Genomic DNA, 18046 nt, shown 5'->3' on the forward strand with positions numbered 1-18046 from the left:
GTATGGGTAATTCGATTGCCCCTGGGTCTGTTTTTCAAGGGGGCACTGTCCAGTCCCCCCTTGTCGAGTTTCTGGCTGGTGGCAGTGGATACCACGCGAAATATTCCACCGGAATATTTCCTATGGGATTTTCCCATTCATTTTAAACGCACCACTTTTTTGGTGCAATGTTAAAGTTACCGCCGGGTTATTTATTTAATATTTATTCCCCGGTTGGGTCTTTTTGCCAGGACTTGGTTTTAAAATGGCGTTTGTGTTCGCCTCTGTAACTCCAACCCAAGTCGAGCCCTTTGTTCCACTTTTGGCGGGCTTCTGTACAGAAGCCTCCAAAAGTGGTGCCACTCTGTCTGGGTCTACAGGATGTGTGGGAGGGGGGGAATAGGCACCCTGGACTGAGTTGCCTTGGCAACTCAAGTCGCCGTCTTGTGTGATTGGCCCAGTGGTGAGCCGCCTGCTCACCACTTAGCATGTTTGATTGACAGCTAGGCTGATGAATGGGGGTTTTGCTGCATAAAAGCAGGGCTTTGGGGACTCGAACTTGAGAAGGCGCCACAGGACCTAAAGAATCAGAAGAGGGGAGAAGCTGAGCCATCTACAACGACGACACCACCAGTGAAGCCCTGCTGTACGAAACTCACCACTTTCCTGACGACAGAGAAGATCTTCTTCCAGGAGAGTCTTCTTCCCTTTGAGCTGGTGGGACCAACAAGTTCGCCTTTTTCGCCTTCCTGGATCGTCTCGTGGTCCAATCGCCCATGCCAAGCACCCCGGCGGCCGGATAGGCACGCTTCACCACTAACGTGAATAAAAGGGTAGTACCTTTTAACCGGGAAACTCTGCGGCTGGTTTCTTCCCTGGCAGTGCAACGACCTCCAGCTTTCCTTCACGTCGAGATCTTCTCTTCCCGTGGACGAAGCCCCGACTTGCACCCGCTGCCAGGAACAACTGCCCCCGCTGGAGCTTTCTCACCATTTCAGGTACTGTGTCCCGCCTGGTCTCCTTTGCAACAGACTGTCCAAGGTGTCCCGTAAATCCTTGACTCTCTATCCTGGGGTGACCTCGGACCCGTTAACATTACCTTTCTAACTTGATCCAACCTCTTTTTTACTTTCCTGCAAAGACTTTGAGTGCATTTCCACTGTGTGATCTTGGGCACATTCCGCCTTGCTCTCTCCAAGAGTGGGCCTGGCCTATGAACTGTTTGCTCAACAGTAGACCCTGCCTTTCTTGACTTGCTGTGGTTCTTTAAAGTGTTGGTACTGTGTGATTTTCCTATTCTGCCTTTTCTCTCCCTTTTTAAACAAATTATTGGAGTGCCATCTATGTTTACACGCTCACCTCTGTTTTGCTAAATAAGTGGTGTCTTAACCTAGACTTAATTAATTAGGGAGGTGTATATATTTCTAGTGACTGTGTTTGAACTTGCTTGACATATTAGTGCCAGTGTATTTTTACAAGTGTGTTTTTAAATAAATAATTATATACTTTTATACCAAAGCTCTGGTCAGTGTTTGCTTGTGCTACTGTATTTCTAGCCCTATTGTGTATACTCTATATACTGCCTAACTCTTCTTGAGAGAAGTCTGACTGCTCAGCCACAGCTACGATGTAAATCTGGGTGGTACAGACTGCATCCAATTGGGTTTACTGCTAACACCTGTAGTCTTAAACTTTTTGCAGTGGTCCCTAAGGGAACTGCACAGGTTTCTGCCTAACACAGTGGAAAAAAGCAGTAAATATAGAACTGTGATCTTACTAGGCCTTGTGGCATTCAGACATGGGGTATCACATTCCTGGTTCGAAATTCTTCATCCGGTGGAAGGACTCCCTTTCCCTGATTTTAATACTTCAACAACGATGGACTGCAGATCCTTTAACACTCTGCATAAGAAAGTTGACTATTTCTTCACTCCAGGGGGGATGACTCCCATCCCCTGGATCACTGGTTTCATCCTCATTGCAAGCTCAACTACTAGGAGAATGACTCCCTTCTCCTGGCCTTCCTTGGCTTTTTTCTCACAGTTCACAACACGCGGGTGAATGTCTCCCTTCCCCATGCCTTTCTCAGGCTTATTTCATAGTTCACAACACCTGGAGGAAATTCTCCCATCCTCTAGCCTTTCTCAGGATTATTTCAACTGCTACTGGTTTGTTCTGCAGACCTGGTCACTCTCCTGTCTGGTACTCCCCCGAAGAAGATGACTTATACTGATCTTCTCTTGTGGGTGCGGGTCCCAGACCTGAGTTTCTCTGTTTCTTAACGGTTAGTTATCAGTGTCTTTTGGTATGAAATAGGGGTCTTCCCACTTGCCCCTATGTTGAGGGAATTGCATATGGTTCCCATCCTGCTGCCGCGCAAACCTTTTGTGGTCCCATCAAACATCCCAAGAACCCTTGTACCTTTTAGGGTTGAAGCCGGCATCTTCCAGGTGGTCTCGGGTTTCTCCTTTACTTTGTTTGGGTCTTATACGTCTTGCACGGTCTCCTCGCAAACTGCAATGTCTCCACAGTCGTTGGTCCTCTGCAGGCTGTGTGTTTCCCTTCGACCGCATGGTCTGGCTCCTGCACTCTCCCGGACCTCTGTTTCGCCAGCTTTTCGCCTGGTCCATCCACGTTGTGCTGGATAGAGACGCCTAGCTTTGTTGCTTGGGTCCTTGTACGCAGCGTTCTCTCCTTCCTACGCTTGACAATCCTCTCGCTCGTAATTCCTCCTTGGAAGGTCTGACAAAAGGGTACGTTTTTATGTTGAATGAGCAATGACAGCTAGAATGCTCATTCAAGTTCTTAGGAGGACTCTTCAGTGTTCCCCACCTCCTCCTCGTCTCATGACCTGTCAAGGAGGTCTTAATTAGGTAATCCCTTCTCTTCCTCACCTGAGTAACTGTAGGGTATTCATTCACACATATATAGATGAAAGTGTGTGGTATGGATGTGAAGGTGGGACTCATGGACTGAGGGGGAGGTAAAGGTGGAGGGTGAGGGGTGTTGTACCGCGTTCTCCTTAGATAGTCGCCCTTGTCAATAGGGGGGAGAATCCCTCCCCATGAGATCCTCCTCCTGTATACCACCCCCCGGGGGCCCCTCGCGTAGCAATCTAACCTCTGTGGCCTTCTCAGGGAGAAGTGACCACATCTAAGGATTCAAGACAGTATGTAATGATGGGTGTAGACACGTGAAGCTGAGTTCCGTGTGCATATGAAAGTCTGCATTGCTCCCAGGCCTCCAGATAAGGTGGGGTACCAGGCCTTTTTATGCATGAAAATCTTGCAAATATGACAGCTTTATTATTTTCCTGGGTACATTTACACACAGGTTTAGAGCAAAGGGCAGTGCACAGGGCAGGTTACTTGATAGAAACTAGGAGGCTTCTTTTGATTTGTATCGACATGGATGTAATTGCAAGCTACCTCTGAAACAGAATGTATTTCTCTGAAGCCTTTCAAAAAAAGAAACTGCACACTGTGATAAAAGGAATGGTTTCTTTCCATTCAGCTTTAGAAGCACTATGCATACTTTCCTAGAATTTTAGGATTGTATAATTAATAAGATGGAAAAGTAAGCTGCAATTGAGAATTAATATTTTGTACAAATTATGCTTTTTTTCCCCAGTGAAAGCAAACCAGTATTGCACAATTGTATTTTTCAGAGTTCTGGTGCTGTGTGCATAATCATGCGGAGGCAGATCATTTTTACACTGATAATTTAATTTACACTATAATTATAAGTGTGTTAAATGATGACTATGCTTTTTACACCCATTCAACCTGGCAGTCAATGGGGTACATTACTATAAATGGTCAGTGGCAGCAGAGTCTTTGCTCAAGAGTGAGTGATTGTCATTACACCAATCACAGGTGTTCCAACCTCTCAAATCTTCAAGACTACAATTAAAACATCCAAAACCTGACTCTCCAGGATGTTAAATGTTAAAGGTATTTTGTACCGCGCACTGTCACCAAAGGAATTAGTCCCCAGGCACTCTGGCGGATCTGTAAACGTTAAGGTGGGATGGCTAAGTAAGGTAAAGAGGGAGTAGGATAGTGAGAGGAGTGATGTTCTGTTGGCAGCTTCAACTCGGTATACACCGGGTGCTGAGCTTTGGTGCCGGTATTGGATCGGTGTCTGTCCGCGTGTGCTGTTGCTCCGGCTTATGTGTTGTTTCAGTGTTGTGAAGTGCGTGCAGCTTGTTGTGCGAGAGATAGTTGTGTGAGTTTTTTGAGTGAGATAAGTATGCAGAGTTTGAGCTTATCTTGGTTAGTGGGTTACCTGACCTTTAGCATGCTAACATTCACAGTTTCGTCCAAGGGTGGCACTTGTTGTCCTTCACAATCCTATCTAGATGCGGCGCAGGCTAATGTTTAGAACTCTATCTAGGTGTGGGCATGCTAACATTCACAATCTTATCTGGGTGCTACGCAGGCTGGTGTTCACAATTGTAAGTGTGGCACATGCTAACATTCAAGTTTCATCTAGGCGCGGGCTTGCTATCCTTCAATCAAAATCCTATCTAGATGCGACGCAGGCTTATGTTCACAATTCTACCCAAGTATGGACATGCTAATATTATGGCAGTCTGTTATTGGGAGGTAAGATAGTGGCGGGGGTTTTCTGGAGTAGAGTAATTGCTTTACTCCCCACCCATGCCACACTTAGTTTTTGTTGGTGTCTGTTGACTGCTGGCTTGACTGGCTTCCCCTGCGGACACCTGCACACACATCTTGGAGCTGCCAATGTAGGAGCCGCTCTTGGCCTTGGGGCCCTTAGCCGCGGGTGCTGCACGGGCAGGGGGATGCCCTGGAGTGTTCCTTGTGACCGCGCAAAGCACCAATCCGGTCGCGGGGGTAGTGCGGGAGGCGGGCACAGGGAGCCAGGAAGCAAGTGGGCTGCCGGGAGAAGCAGTTGCCGAGTGCGCTGCACGTGCTTTTTAAAGCACTTGTAAAATAAATACGGGATGCTCTGGGGGCCTGAACATACTCACCGCGCCAGGGGAATTCGGAAATGGTCCGAACTTCCACCATACTAAAGGCACACGAGCAGTTGCAAGTGGCTGAAAAGCGATACACAGAAGAGAGAGTTGAAGGTATTGAGGCCCCAGGCCCCAGAAGGCCTTATGAACAATGCAGATGGTTTTGAACTTAATCCTTGCAGCCACTGGGAGCCAGTGCAGAGATTTCAGCCCTGGAGATACGATCCCGGGGCTTGAGGCCCAGGACAAGTCTTGGTCCTGTTCTGGATAGGTTGCAGAGGGTGGAGAGTAGAAGCAGGCAGATTTAGAAAGAGGCTGTTGCAGTTGTCCAGCCTAGAGAGAACCAGAGCTCTGGAGAAAGTGAGCTTCTGGGGGAAGGAGAGGAAAGGAAGAATACCTCTGAGGAGGTGCAGCTGGTAGTGTGACTTCTTAGAGACATCAGAGATGTGAGGAGAAAAGGAGTGTGTGGAGTCGAAGATGACTCCGAGCTTTTTAGCCTTGCAGGTGGGAGCAGGAAGAGGGCCAAGAGAGGCTAGCCATAGAGATACAGGGGAGGAGGGAGTGGGTGTGCCAATTAAGAGAATCTCAGTCTTACTGGCATTAAGGCAGAGCTCATTGGCGGCACACAACTCCTAGATAGCAGACAGTCAGAGATGAGGGAAGGAGAGGAGGCCGCCGAGGGTAGCCTGAAAATGAGCTGGGTGTCATCTGCATAGCACTGAAAGTTGGGGCAGAGAGCGGCGATGCGGTGGGCAAGGAGTGCCAGGTACTGGTTGAACAGCCAGAGAGAGAGGTTAGACCCCTGGAGGACACTACAGGTAGAGAGGAAGTACCCAGGGTCGGACAGATAGGAAAGAAGTCAGCCACGCCAGATCCTGACCAGTGATACCTAGGTTATCATGGAGACGGTTGAGCAGGATGGCATGGGTGATGGTGTCAAAGGCAGAAGAGAGATCAAGCAGGATGAGGACGCAGGGGGTGTTGGAGTCAAGGTTGGAGAGAAGGTCTTCACAGATATTCAGGAGAGCAGTTTCCGTGCTTCTGGCAGCTCTGAAGCCAGACTGATGGTCATGAAGACAACCAACAGATTCAGTGTGGCGATTAAGTTTGGTGATGGCCAGTTTCTCCAGGAGCTTGCCCGGGAAGGGAGTGATGGAGATTGGGCGATAGTTAGCTGGGCAGGAGGGGGTCAGCAGTGGGTTTTTTAAGAAGAGGATGCACAGGGGAGTGCTTCAGGGGTTATGGGAAGACACCAGTGGCGAAGGAGTGATTACAGAAGTCGGGTAGGGCAGGAGCCAGGGAGTTGATGTGTTCCTCAATGGTTTTGAAGGAACAAGGGTGAACCTGTTTCGATGAGACTTTCATAGATCGGACTTGTCTAGAAACTTCGTCTGCGGAGAACAGGGGAAAGGCAGAGAAGGAGGGAGGAGAGGTAGCTGCAGAAGGGCCAGAGGAAGAGCAGGGAGTAGAGGGAGGGAGGGAGGGAGGGAGGAAGGGGATAGGAGGAGAGTGAGGACAAGATGTCCTGAGTTTTAGAGATGAAGTGAGAAGCCAGTGCCGTGCAGAGGGCCTGGGAAGGGACAGGAGAGGTAGAGACTGCGGCTGGGCTGGCCAGTTCCTTGCAGATTTTAAAGAGTTCATCCCAGTTGTTAGATGCGACAGAGACGCAGGCTTGGATATGAGCTCTGTTCTTGGTTAGGACAGAGAGCCGGTATTGCCTTTGCAGTAGGCGGCAGGCCAGTTTGTCACAGGATGTACATGAAGCGTGCCATTTCCTCTCGGCCACCCTGCACTTGCATTTCAGGGTGACGAGGTCTGTGTCGTACCAGGAGTTGCACTTGGCTTTGGGCTTGTAGGTGCCTTTCCCCGGCTTACTACGTGTGAGAGAAAATAAAATAACCAACCCCTTTCGGGGAAGAAGGCACCGAGACCCCGCTGCAAGAGTTCAAAGGATGGTTTATTTCTCCAGCTAGGAAATAACCCAAAAAACTCCCACCTCCTCATTTACATCACACTTATATTTATATCAATTAAAGTAACTCTAACAAAAAATGCTAAATGGACCCGATTGGCCAGGCGATATGGTGCTGTAGGTGTGGGTGGCATCTCTTCCTCCTGGTTGGCTGAGTGGCTGACGAGATGACGGACGTTAAACATCTTGTGCTCCACGCAGGTCAGGGTCCGGTCACTGTGGTCACTACCTAAGCTAATATGTTACACATTAAATAACAAATTATCTAAAACATTTTGTGCTACTGTTCACATTTCTACATAAGTCACACACAATGATTATTGTCAGTACAATTGGGTCATTCGTGACTTGTAATTAAGGGCCTTGACCTGTTGGGTGTCTTGACCCACGTTCAAGTTATTAGGCTACAACATTTGGTGCTGTGGGCTTAGGAAATACAAGAGGGCGGAAAAACCCACATTTGCGCCAGAATCCTGGAGAACCGTGCAGTTTTGCGCACAGCATAATGTTCCCCTGACCTGCCACCCACCAGTACGAGCGTGATGGGCCAGGAGTGCCATGGGTGAAATGTGTGCCAAAGGAAAAACAGCAGTGCCGGTTGGCTCAAAAAGCGCTTTGCAATCACCTTTGTTTCTTTGAAATGCAAGCTAAAAATGCCTATTTTAAACATCGCAAGATATTCAAAAATCTCAATGAACGCCAGCAGTCATTTGGCAGAATGTATTCTTGTGTGCATACTAAATCTGGAAAGAGAAAGAGCCCAAAACAATGTTTATAACGAAACTGGCTGAGCTGTGGATGTCAGCAGCTGAAGTGAAATTGGACTGATAGACACTAAAATCTAAATGTTTAAAATAAATGAGTGACCTACTGTTGAGTGTCATAGTTTGCAACTGTTGAAATGTCATAGTTTTGAACTTCGAATCAGCGTTCTAGCTGCATGTGTAAAAATTGTCAGTTTGATTTCAATGTAGAAAACTGGGAACTAAAGTGACATTTAGCTGAAGTCTGGCTTGAAGAGAGTGAATTCTGCCCGGCAACTACCCCCGACAGGAGTGAAACTTGCTCAGCCACTCTTCCCAGGCCTGGCTGCATTCTGCTGCCCCTGCCAAAAGGAGATGACACCTCTCTGATTGAATTAGGGGAGGAGCACCTGGGGACTACAGGAAACTAAACAAAGCACTGTCCTTGGCCCAGGCATATGTTAAATTAGGGGGGTCATAAATGGCTTCTTCTTGGAAGGAATCGGGGAGGGGCACTGCATCTGTTAGCGTGCTGAGCTTGGGGGAAGTGGATAAACCAGAAATTCCACCATGTGCTTTGGAAAACCACACCCCTTGGGGCCAGAGCATAATTTTAAAAAGATGGATAATTCATAGTGCGGACTTGTAAAAATCATATAAATAACATCATCATTCTTGCAATTTTTCTGTGCACATTTTAAGAGGTGTTAGGACCCTGTGGTGTGTTCTTGGGGATAGTAGCGGAAAAAAGGTTGTTACTCCAAATGTATGCATGTTAAAAATCTGACACTTTATCATCTGAAACCCATATCCCTGGTGCACATTTGTGTAAAATCTGGAAAGGTTTAGAGGTCGTTATCAGGATGAAAAGGGCAGAATTCTGTCATAAGTGGACACGACATCTTACAAAGACAGGGATCGGATGGTTTGGTGCTACAGAAAATATGTTAACTGGACGTATAATATTAGAAAAATGGTATATAGATAAATATGTATTTGGATCAGAAATAGATTTGTGTGCAATTTGACAAGGGGAGGATCCTCTGACCATAAACCTACCTCATCACTCTGACTCACAACCCAGTTCCCCCAATCAAGGGAGAGAGGAGGAACTGGCCAATGAGAAGTTGAGAGGGTTGGGCATAGAAGATGAGCCGACCCTCCCACTTTCTAAACACATAAAAGGAGACTGTGCAGGACAGGTAGGGAGATTCACTTCTCACTTCAAGCTGATTTCTTGCGGAGCGTTTTGCCAGAAGACACCAGATCCAGCACTTGGACTTCAAATCCAGACAGAGACCAGAACTTTGAATTCAGACTTCAGAATTTGTCAGCAGGCCTCAAAATCTTTTGCAAACTGATTCATCCCAGACTTCCAAGGGGCACATCCGAGTAAAACAGCCGGGTTGAGCTGTTTGATTCTGGCCTAAAACCCTGTGCCAGAAACACCCAGAAAGCAGAGCTGTACCTGGAACCAGAGACCAGACCGCCGTGCAGTGCCAAGAACTTTTGCCAGAACCAGAGATCCAGACCGCTGTGCAGTGCCGCTAGCAGAGCTGACCCAGATCGCTGTGAGCAGAACCAGGCAGAGACCGTCTGTGGCGAGGGAACCGCAGTCCAATCCGGACCCGATCCGTGGCGAAGTCGCATTCCTGTCCAAAATATAGTGTGAGTACCGCCAGAACTGTGCAAAACCCAATCTCTTAGTTTAAAATAATCTAATTCAAACTATTTTAACCTATTGAGAACTGCATCCTAGAAATCTTGTGTTCCTTCTGTGATCTCAAACCTGAAACTGTCATCTGTCATTCTGAGCTTGACTTTTCTTTTGAGAATCTACCTTCACGAAATCGTCCGTATCTCTGGAACCGTTTGTCCTAGGAACGAAATTTCATCTTAAAGCTAAGATTCTGGGCTTTCCAACGAACCCAGAACCGACTTTCTATTCATTATACTTTTTCCGTAATCGCGCTCGACACACTCGGAGAAATTGCTGCGAATTGCGATTTGGCTCAATTTCTTCACTTGGCAAAATAGCAGCTCCTTGCTTTCCTTTGCTGAAATTCGTTTGCCACCTGACAATCATTCATAGAGCATTGCTAAAGTGATCCTGAACTAATACAAAGTAGCTGTCACCCACCCTGAACCTCTAGAGGGAATTAAAATCATTTCAGCATATTTTTCACTTCTTTGCATACCACCTTTAAAGTACTTTGCCTGTGTTTAAAATCATCCCTGTTGATCTAAGCTTGCTAGGGTGGAACTGAATTTGTATTGTACTGTGATTGTATTCCTGAAGACTGTGTGTGTTACTTCCACATCCTTACATTGCATAGAGGGGGGGTGAATTGCCAAAAGGGGAAAAGTGATTATATTATGTTTTGCTGAAATCACATCAAGTTTATTCATGTGTTGCTTCTTTTCCACCTTGCATTTCCTTGTACCATATAAAGCATTCTCAGCTACCTTATCCTCTATACTACTCCTAAGTAAATACCCAGTGTGCTAGTATCACATCATCCATTGTTGATCACTCACTGTCATACGTCTAAGTGTGATATCAATTATTAATTTATTATAAAAGTGTGTTTTATATATATATATATATATTAGTTTAATTCTCAAATAAACCTTTTAAATTTGCAAGACAAACTTACTTCTTGGGTCAGGGGGATTCTAAGAGAGGGGTGTTATATAAGGGTTGTCATCCAGAGTACACGAACTGGACATAAAAATATATAAATAAGGGCTTCCCTTGAGCAATCCCAGACAAGGCACTGACTTAGTGGAACTGCTTGATTGGAGTCTTTAACAGACCTTATTGTGCATGTAAAAGAATCAAGCTATGTTTCACATCTCTCCTAAGTTTCAGACCTATTAGTAAAAACATATATAGTAGTCATTATTGCTTAAGGTTAGTAGTGAGTGTGTTGGGTGGGTTTTGCAGCACAGGCGGGGGTCTGGTACTTGAAATAAATACCTTACTGGGAGCGCAGGGTCAGGATGGCAATAAATTGTTCTAATGGGGGTGGGTGGCTTGCACGTTTATGAGGACGAATCGAGCAGGAAGTGCTTAGCTCATTCTGGTTCACATGCTGGTTCTCAGGCGAGCAGTGATCTCAGAGGAAGAAAACTGTATCATATTGGTTGTTGCAACTTTCTCCGGCTTCTGCGTGAGAATGGAAGCGCAGAGCTTTCCTTCGCAGGGGGAGTGCAAGGGTGGGGGCCAGCACCTGCCTGCGCGCCTTGTGTGTGTGTCTCTGTCCTTGGCTGCTGCGGTGGAAGGGGAGCTGAGCATTGCTGTACTATCGCAGTGAGGCCTGTTTACCCAAGATGGAGTCAAAAGGGGGCACAAAAGATGGATGCCCTGTGTCCTGCTCAGTAGTCCCATCTATGTAGCGGTCAACCGTGGTTAACTTTCCATAAGGGCAAGGGGCAATACCACTACCGGAGGCACGTGGTCCAAGCCTTGTACTGAGGAGCGTACGACGCGAGGGGGCCTGGGCACCACTCGCTCCCATACATTCCCCCCCTTTCGTTACAATCTAAAGTAACAAACTACTTATCTCGTTCTTTCCGTTCTCCCTTCGGTAGTGCTCAGTTTCAGCCACAGCCTCATCCCAAGCAGGTGTACCCTTTATTGGCATCCATGCTTTGCACACACTTCTTAGGCTGTTATCTCTTCTTCACAGCAAGTTCTTTGGTTCTTTAATGGTAGTGTAATGTAGATTATCTACCACGTCCCCATACTGCCTATAGATGGCAGTCATCCTATACTGCGGTGTGATGTATTCTCCAGTTTGTACATGGGCATCTATCATGGTAGCCACCGTTTCACTTTCGGCCCACTGTTACCATCATCATTGCTGAATTAGGCATATTATTTTCACAGCATCTTAGTGCCAATTGGCACACACAGAATATTAGGAGAAGAAAGACGATGATGGGAATGAGTATCTTCGCTGCTAGGTTCACCCATGATGGTATCCATCTGAACAGATTGTCGAACCACGTGTCGTTATCTGCTCCACCTTCTGCTCTCATTCTTTCTCCTAAATTATGCACTGCTGTTATCACATGTGACAGTGTCCCGTTATCAGCATCTGAAGTTGGTACGAATGTGCAACACGCCCCCCCCCAAGTTTTTTGCAAACGCCACCGTCCATCGTCGTGATAAGATCTAAGACATATCTGTTTGCATCGTCATCAGGCGCAGTGCACAGAGCTCTATTTTTATGATGTTGAATCCTTCAGTGTCGTTGGCCAGCTGGATGAGCTCCCAGCGTGTTATCTGCAGCCATTTCGCGTTTGTCCTTGCTTGAACGCTTGGTGCTAGAAATGATGCAAAAAAGGTCTCTGCAGATGCCTGTACTGCTGCCGGATTTCAGCAAGGAGTTCTGACTATTTGGACGAAATATAATTGGATCTTTTGCTGCGTGACAACTTGATTTTTAAGGTTTCTTCTGACAATAGTTCGTATGCTGGGGGCTCCGTGATTGTCTCATCGGGCGCTGTCGATTGTTCAGCCGATTGCCCTGCTGCCGATCTGTCAGCTGAAGGCCTTGCTGTAAACTGAACGTTGCTCTCTGGTATCACCATTACTGCTGAGTGAAGTGTGGCTAGGGCACAAGTGCCCCTCCAGGATGCTGGGAGATGCAGGTAAGCTCGTTTGCCACAGATCCAGTATATGTCCATTAATGCAGCAGTGCCTTTTTTCATATCTGGCATTATTACAGTCTTATTGCACTGCTGTGCGGTTCCCATATTCACCTTCCCTTCTCCATGGAAGCAAAGTTTGTGCGGTATTTCTCTTTGAATCTTTATGGGCCTCTCCAGGGGTGTGACCATGTCAGCTTGGTGATATGCTATGACCAGATGGGGATGCATGTTTCTTTTGCCCACTCGTATGTTTCGTCTGGCAGCCCTCGAAGCCCCTCAGCTTTGTATTTAATCGTTTCATCATGCCACTTGTCGTCTGCATACCTTGTTCCTTTTATGATGAAAAATGGCTCTTGGAGGCAGATTACTCCTTGTCGCCTGCTGGTGCAAGTTTGTTCGTTTTCCAATTTTTCCATACTGACTGTGTGTGCTTGAAATGTCTTTTTTATTCTACACAGCATCAGATGAATCAAACATTGGGCCTCAGACAAGGGTACTTCCTGTGGGATTAACATTTTTGGGGTTCCAGTTGCATGAGGAATAAGTGAGCACACGTAGCAACTTTCATTACTTGCTTGCTTTGCTGCGGCGCTCATGTCTGAATACCATTTATTTGATTGGTCAGGGTGTCGGGGGTCCTCTATTTCAGCTAACCACAGGTTATGATAAATATTGTATCTGTTTTTTCCTACCCCCCTTTTTCTCCTCCTTTTGTTTTTTAATTGGGTACCAACTTGTTGATATTGCAGCAGGAATATTCTGGACCATGCATCATCTATGTTGTTCATGGTGACGTGTGTGTTCAGTAATGGTTTCTGGTGCCGTGTGTGTGTGTGTATATGCTTGTATTTCTGGAGTTAGTCAACCAATAGTAATCGTCATTTACATTCCATCCAAGCTCTATTTCCTTGGCCACAGTATTACTCAACAATGGAATAGCAGTTTTGTTTACATGCAATTGTTCAAAGGGTGACGTTATATTTATACTATTCGATTCAATGTTATAAGTGTCCTTCAAAATAGTCGTTGCTTCAGTCCATATTAGTTTAGAACCTGGTTTTGTCATATCAGTTCCGCTCCCCCCTTTGTTAATTTCATTTGCCACAAATAAAACGTTATACCAAATAAAATAAAACATCATTATTGCAAATAGTATGGCAGCATATTTGATAATGCATTCCAAATTACTTAATCTATTGGCCCTAGTGGCATCCCTATTTCTATCTAACATTTCAGCCTGCTCAGCCGTTTCGTCGCATTGACTCATGTTGAACCTATCTGGGCGAGACAAATTCGTTAAGTCATCATGAAAAGAAACATATTTGCAATTGTTCATTCTTTTTCATTTCTTTACTCAGTTAGTCATTTAACAATTTCTTTTCATTTTATCATAAAAATAATGAAGAAAAATAGAACGACAACACGATTTATATGAAAAGAAAAGAAAGAGAGAGCAAGAGAGAGAGACAAATATGTAAAAACCTTTTGCTTTTCCACTATACTTTCCCTGTCTAAGTTGCAGTTTTCATCATGTCAGACTGTGTTAGCTATGCCATCCACACAGTCGGTTTCATTTTGGGGAAGTGCGACACTGTGCGCCCTTCTCACATCTGAGAGGTGCACCCAGTATTTTAACCCTTTTACTTTAACTGCAGTTGGGGTGCTGTACACCACTGTGTATGGACCATGAAATCTTGGTGAATTCCACCTTCTTACAAAATTTCTGACATAGATATATTCCCCTGTAATTAAAGGCCCCTCTGGGCTTTCTGCTGTCGGCATGGAGGTGTCTGTTGCTACATCTTCAGTAAATGGTGGAACAATTTCTTTGCTATGCTGCGTACTGCGCGCGTTAGTTATGCTAGGTATTCCTTAAACTCTTCTCCCAGCACTGTGGCAGCCCTGTGTGCATCAGACGCCCTCCTAACGGGAGAGAGCGGCGTGTGCATTCTTCTCCATGTCACGATTTCGTGCAGGCGTAAATGGTGATCCTTGCATGGTTGATTTCTGAGTTGGAAAAGTGCTAGGGGCAGACAATATACACAATTTCAACGTGCTGCATAATTTCGATAAATTGCTTTTGAGCAGCTCTTTGATCCTCTCCACAACTCCATTGGATGATAAAACGAACATAGTTTGTTTCACCCCCAGAAGGGAGGTTACTTCCTTGAAGAGGTCATTCACAAAGTGCGTGCCGTTGTCTGAACAGATCACGTCACAGATTCCTCACCGCGAGAATACTTCTCGCACAAGGAACTTGGCAGCACATTTTGCATCAGGATGGGGACGGGGCCCGCTTCTACCCACCGTGAAAAAGGGCATACCACCACAATCGAGTATCTTGCTCCATTACATCTTTCTCCCATATCGGCATAGTCGATAAGTAGTTCTTTAAATGGACCTGTAGGGCGTGGCAAAGTGCGCAGAGTTCGTAATGTCATTCCGGAATTGTAAGTTTGGCATGTAGTACATTCAATCACAAATTTAGACAAGTATTCGTGCAGATTAGGAACAAACCAATCCTCTTGAATATCTGAGGCAATGTGTTGTTTTGCAACGTGAGCTGGGAAATGCAGTTTTTGGAATGCTACTTCTAATAATTCTACAGGCATCACTACCTTGCCTGTCGTTTCGTGTCTCCAAATGAGATCTGTGGCTCATTGCTTACACCCTCGTTTGCCCCACAACTCCTGCTCTTCCAGTGGGGCCCTTTTCTGGAGTTCTATCAATTGTGCTATGGGCGTGTTACTGTATGCTTCTGCTGGTTGTTCTGCTGTGGTTGTTTTTACAATGTACTCTGATGTTGGTGTCTTATTGAAGTATGAGTCTTCCTTCGCTGCTGCGTCGGCTGCCGTGTTCCCCAATGAGACGGCGTCTGTGTTATTGGTATGGGCTTGGCATTTAACCACCGCTACTACCGATGGCTCTGCTAGGGCTTTTATTAGTTCATTTAGCAATGTGGCATGTTGTACGGGGGACCCGTCTGCTCTTCTGAACCCTCTCCTTCGCCAACGTGATAGCCCTGAGTGAACTGTGGTGGTGACGTAAGCTGAGTCTGAATATATTGTCCCGGCACAATCTTTGGCTGTGTGTAACGCGCTGATTAGTGCGGTCAGTTCGGCTGCTTGTGCAGAGTAGTGTGAGGGGAGGCGCTTTTGAACAATCACTTTGTATGTGTCTTCTTCCATACGCACTACTGCCATCCCCACATGTTTCTCTCCTGTCTCTGAGTTTATGGATGCTGACCCGTCTATGAAATACATTTCTCCTTCTGTAAGGGCATTTTCTCTTGCTTTGGGAATGTCATCGCCCTCTCCCTCATACATGCTACAATCGTGTTCCTGTAAATCCTCAGTTGTGCATGGCTCTGTAAGGAATGTGGCTGGTTCACTGTCTTGCATCTGACCACATGTACATTTGGACTTGATATTATTATTTCATAAGCAGATGCTCTGTGTTGTGAGAGTAGATTTCGATCTTTCCAAGATAGCAAATAACGAGTGTTCCGCATATAGCGTCACTGAACATCCCATTACGATCGTGGCACTTTTCTCAATGGCGAAGGCCGCTGCAGCGAGGGCCTGTTCGCAAGCGAAATGTCCCTGCATTACTGGGTCTAATATTCCACTGTAGTACGCTAATGGGTTGTGGCCTAGCAATGTCTTTTGTGTCAATACTGCTGTCATTAATGTTCCATTGCTGTGTGAAAACAGGAAAAATTCCCTTTCATAATCTGGATTTGCAAGGACTGGGGTGTCTGAAATAAGGTCTTTTAATCGAGAGAATTGGGCAATTGTCTCCTGTGTCCATTTTATTGGGGCTCTGTTCTTTTGTGCTTCTTTCAGTGCTTGCAGCATTGGCAGTGTGTACCCTGCGTAATCGAGGATCCATGCTCGGCAATAGTTACATATGCCAAGAAATTTCTGCATGTCCTTCACTGTTTTTGGTATGATAATGTGTCGAATGGCAGCAGCTCTGTCTGGTAGTGTTCTTTTTCCGTCTTTAGATATTTGCTGGCCAAGATATACAACGTCTGCAAGGCAGTATTGTAACTTTCCTTTGTCCACCTTGTATCCCTTGACAGCCAGTACGTTAAGCAATGTTATTGAGTCTTCTCTACACTCTTCTTCTGTTTTTCTGCAGACAAGTTAATAGTCTACGTACTGTATAATGGTGCTCCCTACATCTATGTTGCCAATGTCTTCTCGTAGTACTCTGTTAAAAATGCTTGGGCTCTCGCAATACCACTGTGGGAGTCTGCGATGTTCATATCTGCTGTTTCCTAATGTAAAAGCTGTAAGGTACTGCGACTCTGGTGCGAGTGGCACAGAGAAAAAGGCATTTTTCAGATTGACAGTGAAGCAAGTTGCCTCTTTTGGTATACTGCACAGTATTGATGCCGGGTTAGGCACTAAAGGGAACTCTTTTTGGATGACGTCATTGAGTGGGCGGAGGTCGTGGACCATTCTCCACGCCCCTCCTTTCGCTTTTTTAATCGGAAAAATCGCTGTGTTGCATGGGGGAAGTTGATGGCACTAAGATAACTTGGCTTAGGAGTGCATTCACTGTTTCTCTAATACCTTCCTCTGCTTATTTGGAAATTGGGTATTGTTTCACTCTGGGTGGGAGGGCACCTGGTTTCAGTTTTATCTTTATGGGAGTCACCTCATGCAACAATCCCACATCGTGTGGCCCTGTAGTCCAAATTTCAGGTGCTACCCTAACCATAACTTCCTCAAATATTGTCAGTGGGGCATTTATGTTAGCCATGAGTGGGTTGTGTATTTCTCTGTATTGGATCATAATGTCACATGGTATGCTTATTTCCATTATTATTTCTCCATCCCCTTCGTAATCAGTAAACAATTCTTCATCAGTTACATCTTTTAGCATTATGTTTGGCTCTATGCATAGCACACTTCTCCACTCGCGTCCCTGCGCGTCCAGGCCTATGCCACAATGCATTTGTTGGAAACTTGAACTGCCTCAATGTCTATAGATATAATTGTGCCTGGCACTACATCTGTTGGTGTGATTGGGCGGAATATGAAGTCTGATGGTATTCTCCACTCTTTTTGTATTATTTCAGGCACTACTCGGTCTAATACCTCTATTCCATAGACGAACATGTCCATGTCAATGGGGATCCCCCTTACTGCAACTTCCTTTGTAATCATGCTTATTATCGAGTGCTCGTACGGGGCATACCCCTGGCGTCGAGCACACTATTCCTCTTTCAGTAAAGGCTATGGTCATGTTTAACTTACTGAGCAAGTCTCGTCCCATCAAATTGATTGGCGCGTCTTCGTAATGCAATAAGGGTGCGCACACTGTTTTCCCCCTACTGTTACATCAAGATCTTTTGTATAAGGAACTTTTAAAATAGCCCCAGAGAACCCCTGCGTCTCCAAATTTCTTCCTGAGAGCTGAAACCGCCCTTCTGTGAGACATGATTTATCTGCTCCAGAGTCTACCTAAAGATAAACTGCTTGTTTCCTATCTCTGCCGCCACTAGTGGTTCCTCATCTGCACTTTGTGTGGTGGATAGGACTGGACACGCAAGTACTCCCTGTGGGCTATCCTAGTCTTGGTATCTTTGCTGACCTGGCACTGAAAAAACGTTGTCACCTACGACCGTTACGCCACGGAATGGTGCAGGGGCACCGTTTGCGGCCGCTGCAAAATGGTTATTGTTTATGTTCCCTA

General features: G+C 45.9%; 1 protein-coding gene across 2 annotated transcripts in view; it reads left to right on the forward strand.

Moving 5' to 3' along the window:
• The window catches only part of TOGARAM1 (TOG array regulator of axonemal microtubules 1), a 1414449-nt gene that overhangs the window by 596930 nt on the left and 799473 nt on the right, over nt 1-18046 (forward strand). The gene's annotated exons all lie outside the window — the stretch shown is intronic.

This window comes from Ambystoma mexicanum, chromosome 14 (genome assembly GCF_040938575.1).
Source record: "Ambystoma mexicanum isolate Mex_15411 chromosome 14, UKY_AmexF1_1, whole genome shotgun sequence".
Taxonomy (NCBI): Eukaryota; Metazoa; Chordata; class Amphibia; order Caudata; family Ambystomatidae; genus Ambystoma; species Ambystoma mexicanum.